Here is a 13,184-nt window from a genome sequence, read left to right as displayed (position 1 = left end):
CATAATATTTGAGTAAAGCATATTCATTTCAAACCTTTCTTACATATGTATACGAGCACATTGTCGTGACGTTGTATTAGTTAATGTGACGACTGCTGCTCATAGAATGATTAACGGTTTATAATTGCGTGATTAAATGAATCAGGCAATTATTAACTCATTAACCTGGGGCACCATGGGAAACAGCGTAGGAATGAAACAGTGTAGATACGATTCGATGGGGGGAGTGGAGACCGGGACAATGACCGCTTAGACGCAGCTACTCCTCCATAGCATGGATTTGTCTTCAACCTCATGTTGCGTTTTGGGTTAGTTGACTACTCAGACCTTGGCTGCAGCTCGGGTCACTTAGTCTGATATGTTAATTCTTAACTCACATGTCTTATACCCTCAGGTCAGAAGTGGGCGTAACCGCCTTTAGGGCAATTCTCTGGGCGTACAAAGTTAATGAGGCAAGGTCTAGATTTTACTCAGATCCAATTTAGACAACTAACTTCACATTTCATCTTTACAAAAACATTCTCTTTGATTTGGACATTTTCCACGCAACGTACAATGTATAAACATCTAGCATATACTTGGAAAACTCTTAAAGTTCCAATGTTTTCGTAATAACGTCGTCCTTTAACCGTTAATAACAAAACAAAAATGACAATCATTTTCATATTCCATCTATCGTCATTGCCACCATTGTGGCTGACGGAAACCATTGTTCCAAAGTCCATTTATTACATGTTTAATGTTCTGAGGCCGGTTCTCCATAGTGAGAGGACAAGGGAATTTTGTCTGTTGCCTAAGATTTACAATGGGCGTGAGGGGTCATAAAAACCCCACATCTTCATACCCCTAGATCTCTCCTCCTCTGTTGGGGAAGAGAGATAATCTGTACGGTTGTGGTCACCTGTAACCTGACCTGATCAGGACAGTCGTGACAATATATATCTCTCTATAATGCCTGTGTAAGGACTGACACTGGAGATGAGAAGCAGGTACGGGGAGTATTTATTCAGGACAGACAGGTAACAAAACAGAAACATCGTCAGCACACGGGTAAACAATGACAAATGACAATTAATGCTGAAGCAGGGAACGGAGCGGGGAGCCAGACAGATATAGGGGAGGTAGTGACAGAAGTGATTGAATCCAGGTGAGTCCAATGATCGCTGACGTGCGTGACGGGGGAGAAGCAGGTGTGCGTAGTAATGTTGGTGGTAGGAGTGCGTAATGCTGGGGAGCCTGGCACCTTTGAGCGCCAGGGAGGGGGAGCGGGAACAGGCATTACAGTACCCCCCCCTCTATTTTTTTATCATTTTTATTTTACCTTTATTTAACTAAGTCAGTTAAGAACAAATTCTTATCTTCAATGATGGTCTAGGAACAGTGGGTTAACTGCCTTGTTCACTGGCAGAACGACATATTTTTACCTTGGTAGCTCGGGATTCAATATTGCAACCTTTGGGTTACTAGTCCAATGCTCTAAACACTAGGCCACCTGCCACCTCTAGGGACGCTGCCTTCGTCCCACCTGGGCGAGCCTAGTGGGCCTGGCCGAGGCACGGGCGCTGGACAAGCCGGCTGGGCGTAAACTCCCGTCGAACCGAGCAGAGGCATGGGAGCCTGACAAGCTGGCTGAGGCATGGGAGCCCGACAATCCAGGTGGGGTTGATCCCGCTGAGGCGTGGGAGCCCGATGGTCCGGCGGAGTAGCAGCTTAAGAGCCAGCTAGGCGTAAAAACTTGACGATCCGGCTGAGGCCCAACGTGGGATGGGCGCCTTCTGAGCCACCCGGGGCAAGAACCTCACGAGCCAGCTCGGGTGTGACAGCCCAACGAGCTGGCTTAGGCACCCCCGGTTCCATTGGTGGCGGCCCCCAGACCCGACGTCACGCAGGCACTCCCTGATGCTTCGTATGATGGCTTCAGCATTCTGTAATACCGACGCTGGAGATAAGAAGCAGGTACAGGGAGTCAACATTTATTCAGGAACATACAGGTAACAAAACAGAAACAGCGTCAGCACACGGGTAAACAACGACAAACAACAATTAATGCTGAAGCAGGAGAACAAGACAGATATAGGGGAGGGATTGACAGAGGTGATTGAGTCCAGGAGAGTCCAGTGATCACTGATGCTCGTAACGGGGGTTGGCAGGTGTGCGTAATGATGTGGCAGGAGTGTGTAATGTTGGGGAGTATTGTGGTGGCTAATTTCTGTATTACCAAATGAGGAGAAACAAACTTCACACACCAGTCAGAGTTATACTTAAACTACAATTTTAATAATAAGAGCTTTGCGATAGCACTTGACTTTCAATGATGCACCATTTCTAATGAACCATTGAAAGTGACAACACAAAAGTACAAAGATCTTTTATAGCCAGTATACACCCCTCTCAACCTACATGATGAACAACAGAAACATAGAATGGTCACGAGGTTAAGATTTGTATGAAAGGTATCTACTTCATTGTAAAGACCAGTGTCTGGTCCTCCTACTCCTCCTACTCCAAACTGGAACCGTCTCTCCCTGGTACGGTATAGAACAGAACCATTACCCAAAGACATCGTAAATCTCCTAGGTCAGTGCTATCTCAAAGAGGCCCTCCTCAGTAAAACACACACACAATAGTTAACTGAATACTCTATTCTATCGAATTAAACAACTAATATAATGCAATACAAGAATTATGACATAATCTTGCAATTTCCACGACAGTATGGAAGGCCAAGAGTTTCAAATCGTCTTACCCAGAACATTTCGCTTTTTTCAATTGTCAAATGTAATTTTTTGTACACGTGATTTTTTTCTCCTGTCCAGTGTGTGTTTACAGGTGATTTGAACACTTATGGTTATATTTACAAGCGTATTTTGTATTTGGTGTTCATTGCACCATTACAGGTCATGTGTGTTTACAGGTGATTAGAATGCTTGTTATGGTCATATTTACAAGCATATTTTGTATTTGGTAGCTAACGTCACATTGTGATTTTTTAAAAGTATTTATGTATTGAAAAAAAGCACATAAAGGCTTCATAATTCAGGTATCTTTTCATTTTAATTAGCAATCCATAATTTTTCCTTGTCTGAAGTATCAAGCTAAGTATCAAGTGACCTCAAAGGCTGAATTCAAGTGTTTTCTAAAAAGGAATTTATAAACTCTTACGGAGGCAGTGGAGGAAGGTCCAGGGTGCACAACTAGATAAATAAGCTCCTTGTGCGTATGGAAAATGTCTGGGATCTTTTATTTCAACTCATGAAACACAAGACCAACAGTTTACATGTTGTATTTATATTTTTGTTCAGTATACAGTGGGGCAAAAAAGTATTTTGTCAGCCACCAATTGTGCAAGTTCTCCCACTTAAAAAGATGAGAGAGGCCTGTAATTTTCATCATAGGTACAATTCAACTATGACAGACAATGAGGGGAAAAAAATCCAGAAAATCACAGTAGGATTTTTAATGAATTTATTTGCAAATTATGGTGGAAAATAAGTATTTGGTCACCTACAAACAAGCAAGATTTCTGGCTCTCAAAGACCTGTAACTTCTTCTTTGAGAGGCTCCTCTGTCCTCCACTCGTTACCTGTATTAATGGCACCTGTTTGAACTTGTTATCAGTATAAAAGACACCTGTCCACAACCTCAAACAGTCACACTCCAAACTCCACTATGGCCAAGACAAAAGAGCTGTCAAAGGACACCAGAAACAAAATTGTAGACCTGCACCAGGCTGGGAAGACTGAATCTGCAATAGGTAAGCAGCTTGGTTTGAAGAAATCAACTGAAATCAATCAATTTATTAGGAAATGGAAGACATACAAGACCACTGATAATCTCCCTCGATTTGGGGCTCCACGCAAGATCTCACCCCGTGGGGTCAAAATGATCACAAGAACGGTGAGCAAAAATCCCAGAACCACACGGGGGGACCTAGTGAATGACCTGCAGAGAGCTGGGACCAAAGTAACAAAGCCTACCATCAGTAACGCACTACGCCGCCAGGGACTCAAATCCTGCAGTGCCAGACGTGTCCCCCTGCTTAAGTCAGTACATGTCCAGGCCCGTCTGAAATTTGCTAGATAGCATTTGGATGATCCAGAAGAAGATTGGGAGAATGTCATATGGTCAGATGAAACCAAAATATAACTTTTTGGTAAAAACTCAACTCGTCGTGTTTGGAGGACAAAGAATGCTGAGTTGCATCCAAAGAACACCACACCTACTGTGAAGCATGGGGGTGGAAACATCATGCTTTGGGGCTGTTTTTCTGCAAAGGGACCAGGACGACTGATCTGTGTAAAGGAAAGAATGAATGGGGCCATGTATCGTGAGATTTTGAGTAAAAACCTCCTTCCATCAGCAAGGGAATTGAAGATGAAACGTGGCTGGGTCTTTCAGCATGACAATGATCCCAAACACACCGCCCAGGCAACGAAGGAGTGGCTTCGTAAGAAGCATTTCAAGGTCCTGGAGTGGCCTAGCCAGTCTCCAGATCTCAACCCCATAGAAAATCTTTGGAGGGAGTTGAAAGTCTGTGTTGCCCAGCCACAGCCCCAAAACATCACTGCTCTAGAGGAGATCTGCATGGAGGAATGGGCCAAAATACCAGCAACAGTGTGTGAAAACCTTGTGAAGACTTACAGAAAACGTTTGACCTCTGTCATTGCCAACAAAGGGTATATAACAAAGTATTGAGATAAACTTTTGTTTTTGACCAAATACTTATTTTCCACCATAATTTGCAAATAAATTCATAAAAAATCCTACAATGTGATTTTCTGGATTTTTTTCTCCTTTTGTCTGTCATAGTTGAAGTGTACCGATGATGAAAATTACAGGCCTCTTTTTAAGTGGGAGAACTTGCACAATTGCACAATACTTTTTTGCTCCACTGTATGTATTTATGGATTGAAATAATAATGTTACTACTAGCTTGCTCTCTCCCTGCTTGTCATTGCTCATTGTTCTTCCTTGCTCATCCAAAGCAGGCTTTTCTCCTCCTCGCCAGTCTTCAGATGCTTGACTACATGGTCGTCATGTTGTGGCTGTAACGTGGACATTGCATTAGAACAACAACTAGATACACTCTTAGATAAAAGGGTTCCAAAATGGTCCTTCAGTTGTCCCCATAGTATAACCCTCTTTGGTTCCAGGTAGAACCCTTTTGGGTTCCATGTAGAAACCTCTGTGGAAAGGGTTCTACATGGAACCCAAAATGGTTCTACTTGGAACCAAAAGGGTTCTACCTGGAACCAACAAGGGTTCTTCAAAATGTTATCCTATGGGGACAGCTGAATAACTTTTGTAGCTTAGGAGTTCTTAAACGTTTTCAGAATGGGACCCAAATTAGAAATTCTGTGTTTCCTGGGACCAAAGCTTAGCTATAACTATACATATATATTGGTACATTTCATTGCCCTTATGCCTAAAACAAATGCAATATAGACCAAAACAAATAACAATGAAATATCCAAATAAAAATACATTAATGTTTATTTTCCCACATTAAAAACACTTACATATCTGTCTAGATTGGAACTGTTGCTGTTAAAATACAATAATCTGAACTGGAATAAACTGATTTACCACATCACACAGATGAATAACAGAACACACACAGGTTTTCTGATAGTGCAACCCTAAGTATCAGTACGGATGAAAAATGATCAGGCCTACTGTACATCTTACTGTATAAATTATTGTTGAAAGAAAGTCTAGGTCGGAACTGTTGCTGTTAAAATACAATACATATTTTTTTATTCTGAACTGGAATAAACTTATAGATCACATCACACAGTTGTAGACCAGAAAACCTACACACAGTCCTAATGAGAGGTGTGTGGCTGGTTGAAGTTTGTAACATTTCTATTCTGGGATCAGTTTCTGACAGAGCAACACTGAGGTCATGCTCAGCATTCAGTCTGTTTCTGTACTTGTTTTTTAATTATGCCAGTGTTCAGAACCCTGACTCGTAATTGACTAATTGTCACAATTTGATCCATATTTAGAAATATCTCCATCCCTGAGTAAGCGATTCCTAGTAACAGGCCAGAAGTCAAACTCATGGAAATGAAGGTGGGAGGGGCTACAATGTGGTACTTTCAGACACATGAAATGAGCCCGTTACTAGTGATGGGCATTCTGGCTCGTTCGGCTCAGCTCACCAAAAAGAGCCGGCTCGTTTGGCTCCCAAACGGCTCTTTAAAAAAAAATGTTTTGTATTTTTTCACGTCAAACAGTTTGCGATAGTTTGACTATGATTGGTATTAAAACAATTCTAATTAAATTATTAAATGAAATCATACTTAACCTTAACCACAATGTATTTAAAAATGCATTGGTTTGTTATGAAAAAGAATGCTATTAAACAATTGCATTTAAAGTCTAACTTTTTTAATGTATATAAAACAAAATGCATATACATCTAACCATTCAAAATGGCTGGAAATCTGTGGCAATCCTTTTAGGCAATGCAATATCAATTTGGCCTTGTTTTGCTACAGACATAGATTTTGGCATAAACTGGTCAATAGAAGACTGCGTTGCTGTGGATCGCGGAGTTGGCCTACTTGACTGAGTGGATACATCTCCACTGTGTGGAGGTGCTGGCTCCACCACTATCACTAACAGGCCCACTAGTTCCGCTACAGCTAGCTTCACAGTTGGGTGCACAGTTTGCATATGCCGGTGTAGGTTGTGCGTAGAACCGGCTTTATATGAGATTTTGTGTTGGCAAATTCTACACTGTGCTCTAACGTTGTCTACATTATTAAAATGCATCCAAATGCTACTGTGCTTCCGACTCATTTTCCAGCTGTTGTTTTCACAGCTGTCCTTCCTCTTTCTCCTCGGCTGCTAAGTGTGTGACTGTGAGTGAGTTGGCTCGGCCCTCCCTCACGCATCTTTGGTTCCTTGGTTGACACTGCGTGACTGATTGACAGGAGCAACAGGTGAGGCTGTTAGTCTGAGCAGACAGTCAGAATGAATGTGTGTGCGCTTGAGCATTTGGGCCTATATTATTTGATTTATTTTTCGTTCTTTGAATTAGTTAATTCTATTCATTTAAATCTTTTGATTATTCATATCTTAATTTTAATAACATTTTTATAAATAGATTCGGCTCTTCTGATATGTGAGCCGGCTCATAACGTTCACCTACGGCTCTTAGAGCCGACGCGTTCGAGAACGACCCATCACTGCCTGTTTACTACACAGGAGTTCAGAACGTGGGCAGTGGCACAATTTCATGCACCTGAAAGTACAATATTCAAACGTTCTAATCACCTGTAAATGCACACTGAACAGGTGTAATGAACGCGAGTAAAAATGCCCATAACAAGCATTCAAATCAAGACAATTTAAAACTCTTGGCCTTCCATAGTGGAGCCTGGTGCCATCCAGCACCAGGGAGGGGGAGTGGGGCAGGCGTGACAGCCTGGAAATACTTTGGAAGAGATTTCCAAAATTAAAATCACTTGGAACTGATTTGCTGGTGTTTTTATAGTTTTTTTATGTCCAACTGTGTGTGTGTGTGTGTGTATATATATATATATATATATATGTATATATATATATATATATATATATATATATGGGGCGGCAGGGTAGCCTAGTGGTTAGAGCGTTGGACTAGTAACCTGGAAGGTTCAAAGTTCAAATCCCCGAGCTGACAAGGTACAAATCTGTCATTCTAACCCTGAACAGGCAGTTAACCCACTGTTCCTAGGCCGTCATTGAAAATAAGAATTTGTTCTTAACTGACTTGTTTAGTTAAGTAAAGGTAAAAAAATATATATTAATTCATATAACTGAGCACCTCATTGTCTGATTGAGGGAAATACTGTAAGATAAGAGGACTCTATGTATTTTGAAAAATGTGCTGTTGAGGATTATAATAAATACCGCTTTGATGTCATACAAGCAAGCCATGTGCACTTCACATTTCCATATCATAAGACTAATGTCATATACAGTGTCAGCGTTTATGACCACTATGTTTGATGTACAGTTAATAGATGACATGGCGTCATACGCTGAGTTGTTTTGAACCGAATGAGCCTGTTTGTCTATTGTGAAGAAAATTCACCGTGGCACACACACCTGAATGCATTCATGACTCCTTTCTATGCGCACCAAAATTATGATCTGTTTCTCTGAATTGCCTTGCGAAAGTCTAGCACTGTAATTTCGCCTTTTATAACTTAGCTCGTCATGTTGGCAGTAGAACAGGCTTTCAAATGATGCCACCTGACCCAGATTGCAGTTTATAATGGAGCGTTTTGGATTGCGTAAACAACAACAGTAATTGTGTGATGACAGGGATGCAGGGTTGTGTTCCAAACAGAACAACGACAAGTGTGCTTGCTCTAGTTCCTCAACGGCACAGCTAGGAGAGCTCAAAAAAGCACCTTATAGTTGAAGACTCTTCTTTGAGTCATAAAAGTGCATTGAAATGACTTAGGAACTGTGCACACTTTGGAGAGGTGTGTGACCACTTGGAGACGCCAGTTAGTCCTCTCACGCCAGCCCTTTTTGTCTTATGTTGCACCTACCCCACATTTTCCAGGAATATTCTCATGTTCCTGAATGTATCCAGAGTATTTTCAGATTTTATTATCAGCGAATGCGGCGAAAAGTACAATAAATATAAAATGCACATAACATCAACAGTGTAATGTTTGGATTCAGTCTTGCGTCAGGTGAACTGTTGTAAACTCATCTTTGGTCTAATAATGTTCCCATTATCTCCAAACTGTTCCCTTTCAACTGCTACCATGGTTATGCATGTGCATTTCATATGTGTTCTGCAAGAAACATTTCAATTTAGCCCCATATCCATATAACCCAATTCCCATGAGTGTAAAGGGTTCATTCCTTAATTAACTCAGGAACCACCCCTGTGTGGAAGCACCTGCTTTCAATATACTTTGTATCCCTCATTTACTTAAGTGTTTCCATTATGTTGGCAGTTGCTGTAAGTGCGGGCAGCGATTCAGAAATATGATCATGAGGTTGAATATTCATTTGAATTTCAACTTTCTCAATTGAGGAAACACGTTGTGTCACCACTGTATCAGCTGTGAAAAGCTTGAATTATAAGTAATGTAGAGAGGAAGCACGCTGGGCTTGACATGTTTTAAACAGGTCTTTCCGGTCAGGCAGATACACAAAGTCCCCAGACCCAGTCTAGTGACACGGAAAACAGTGCCACAGGGGATTGTCTACTCCCTAGAATGAGATTAAGATTATTGCAGTTTCTTCTTGTGAAGAGAGTGATTGGTGTACAGAAACATTGCTCCTGTCCTGAGACCGCAGGGTGGGACTAGGGGGGGACTCCAACATCCATATAAGAGCTTAGTAAGGTCCACAAAAGGAAATGTAGGAGCTGATGTCCTGCTTTATATACAAGCAGACAGGAGACCTAATGAAATCAATTCCCTTGAGTCTTTGCATAGGAAATGTCTATAGGGAATGAGTCTGTGCATACAGTATATAGGCATGACACTGAAGTCCTCCTATTGTTCAAGGAATTACCACTTAACCAGGGAGCAAAAGTCACAAATAACAGTACAGTGCAGTTCTCACATTGTCTATAGCGTTCCCACTTAATCAATAACAGCCATTACTCTGGTGCTGTGTCCAACTGGACAGCAGGCACTACATAGGAGAGGCTCTTGTCTGTGGGCCATGTGATGAGAGTATAGCAGAGCAGTGACACTGCCTTGAACCTTAAAAAGTGCTCCTTCACTCCAGTGCTGTGCTCCTGCCAAGCACGGTAAACTACCATTACCCCAGGCAGAGCAAGGTCAGCAGAGGATAGACGGAGAGTGGAGGAGTGCAGTTCAGGTTGCTGGTGAAGTGTGTGTGTGTGTGTGTGTGTGTGTGTGTGTGTGTGTGTGTGTGTGTGTGTGTGTGTGTGCGTGCGTGTATACCTTCCCAGCTGTTGCAGGGACAAGCTGTAGTAATGCTGCTGGTTTGTAGCTACATCTCTCATGTTCAGCTTGGGGGGGACAAGGTTGTTGTTTATCTAATCTAGCAGCTAATTGATCCGATTAGAGGGAGGAGGCCCTTGGTGTAGCGACAGAGAGGCTCCTCTGGCGCCTTCAGTAAACTGGTGAAGGAGAGCCGCTTTAAGGGCACGACATGCACAGCTGGTGTATAGGCCTCAGTGAAAGCATGGAGTAGAACAAGTCTAGCAGACGTATTAGTCTGGGGGGAAATCATTCTCATCATCATCAATTCTGACTGAGTTCATTATGGGAGTGTGTGTCTGACTCCAGGAACAAATATCTTGTTAATCTTGTTTTTGAAAGCATATTGGAAACACGTAGACATACAGACAGACATAGAGTATGTTGAACGCACACACATGCACACACATTTCCTTTCCTTCCCTGCCTAAGCAAGTTTGTGTCAGACTCTGGCATGATTACTGAGAAACATTTGAGAAGTGATGCTTTTAGCATTTTATCTCGGCAGGCTTTTTATTTCAAATAAATGGTGGTTTAATAGACCCTGGTCAGTCAGTCGACTGCTCCACCCTCCCCCAGCCTCCAGTTGGCTCGATGGAAGATCAGTCACCTTCTAGCGTGTCTTTGTTTTCACTTCAACAACTCTCTGCTTGTGATGTGCCAGATGCCTCGCTTAAAAAAATGGGGCTGATATGTTTGATCTTATCTTGCTGCAGCTTTCTTCTCCCCTGATTGTGGGGTCATTGACACATATTTTGAATCTGATTATCATCTTGGGTGCTATCCCCAGGGTTTGGAAGGCGGCCCATGTGCTCTCTCTCCACAAAAGTGGGGACCCCTCTGACCAAAATAATTATCATCCCAACGTTGAAATTGTCTTGCCTAGCAATTTAAAAAAAATCCTTAATCAACTGTCAGCTTAAATCCATCCTAGCTACTAGATATATTGGAAGTGTTCACAAGTCTGGTTTCTGGCCGGCACCACCTCTGCTGTAACCTTGGTTTTAAATTATGCGGTTAAGGGTATGGACAGGAGGAAGCACTGTGCTGCCCTCTTTGTTGACTTATCCAAGGCTTTCAATATTGTTGATCACAATTTATTGATTAAAAGATTGTCTGCAATCGGTATGGAACAGGCGTCATGTAATTGGTTAGAAAATGACTCGACCGACAAGACACAAGGTGTTTTTTTTTATGGTGTTAAGTCAGGTTTCCTTAATATTACAAAAGCTGTCCCACAGGGATACATTTTAGGTCCTGTACTTTTTTACTGTCTATATAAACAATGTTGGTTGACCTGCAAATGTTCTTTTTGCGTGCACCTGTATGCAGATGAGACTGTTGTGTATGCTATTGCCCCCAAGGTTAACCAGGCTCTTTTGGAGGTTCAATCTGCCTTCATTACTTTGCAGAAAGCCTTTATTGAATTGAAATTGGTACTTATTGCAGGTCAAACCAAGTATATGTTATTCTCCAAATCACATACAAATGTATCTGATGATTTATGCACAGAGTGCATTCGAAAGTGTTCAGACCCCTTTGACTTTTTCCACATTTTGTTACGTTACAGCCTTATTCTAAAATAGATTAAATAACTTGTTTCCCTCCTCAATCTACACGCAATATCCCATGATGACAAAGTGAAAACTGTTTTTTTTTTATTGAAAATAAATACATAAGTATTCAGATCCTTTGATATTAGACTATAAATTGAGCTCAGGTGCATCCTGTTTCCATTGATCATTCTTGAGATGTTTCTATAGATTGGAGTCCACCTGTGGTAAATTCAATTGATTGGACACGATTTGGAAAGGCACACACCTGTTCATATAAGGACCCACAGTTGATAGTGTATGTTGGAGCAAAAACCAAGCCATGAGGTCAAAGGAATTGTCCATAGAACTCCAAGACAGGATTGTGTCAAGATACAGATCTGGGGAAGAACACCAAAAACATGTCTGTAGCATTGAAGGACCCCAAAACACAGTGGCCTCCAACACTCTTCAATTGAAGAAGTTTGGAACCACCAAGTCTCTTCCTCGAACTGGCCGTCCAGCCAAACTGAGCAATGGGAGAGAAGGGCCTTGGTCAGGGAGGTGATCAAGAACCTGATGGTCACAATGAAGGAGCTCCAGAGTTCCTCTGTAGAGATGGGAGAATCTTCCAGAAGGACAACCATCTCTGCAGCACTCCACCAATCAGTCTTTTCAGGAAGAGTGTCCAGACGGAAGTCACTCCTCAGTAAAAGGCACATGACAACCCGCTTGGAGTTTGCCAAATGCACCTAAAAACTCTCAGACCACGAGAAACAATATTCTCTGGTCTGATGAAACCAAGATGGAACTCTTTGGCCTGAATGCCAAGCGTCCCGCCTGGAGAACCTGGCACCATCCCTACGGTGAATCATGGTGGTGGCAGCATCATGCTGTGGGGGTGTATTTCAGCGTCAGGGACTGAGAGACTAGTCAGGATCAAGGGAAAGATGAACGGAGTAAAGTACAGAGAAATCCTTAATGAAAACCTGCTCCAGAGTGCTCAGGACCTCAAACAGGACAACGACCCTAAGCACACAGGGAAGACAATGCAGGAGTTGCTTCGGGACAAGTCTCTGATTGTCCTTGAGTGGCCCAGCCAGAGCCTGGTCTTGAACCTGATTGAACATCTCTAGAGAGACCTCCCTAACCAACCTGACTGAGCTTGAGAGGATCTGCAGAGAAGAAAGGGAGAAACTCCCAAATACAGGTGTGCCAAGCTTGTAGTGTCATACCAAAGAAGACTCGACTCTGTAACCGCTGCTAAAGGTTCTTCAACAAAGTACTGAGTAAAGGGTCTGAATACTTATGTAAATTTGATATTTCAGCTTTTTTTTAGTTTTGATAACTTTGCAAAAATGTCTAAACCTGTTTTTGCTTTGTCATTATGCGGTATTGTGCGTAGATTGATGAGTAAAAAAAACAATTTAATACATTTTAGAAGAAGGCTGTAAGGTAGCAAAATGTGGAAAAAGTCAAGGGGTCTGAAAACTTTCCAAATGCACTGTATGTACATTGGTTGGTGCGCTCATCAAATCAAATTGATTTATATAGCCCTTCGTACATCAGCTGATATCTCAAAGTGCTGTACAGAAACCCAGCCTAAAACCCCAAACAGCAAGCAATGCAGGTGTAGAAGCACGGTGGCTAGAAAGAGCAAAACCTCGGAAGAAACCTAGAA

Source organism: Oncorhynchus masou, chromosome 32, assembly GCF_036934945.1.
Source record: "Oncorhynchus masou masou isolate Uvic2021 chromosome 32, UVic_Omas_1.1, whole genome shotgun sequence".
Lineage (NCBI taxonomy): Eukaryota > Metazoa > Chordata > Actinopteri > Salmoniformes > Salmonidae > Oncorhynchus > Oncorhynchus masou.
This window is presented reverse-complemented; position numbering follows the sequence as displayed.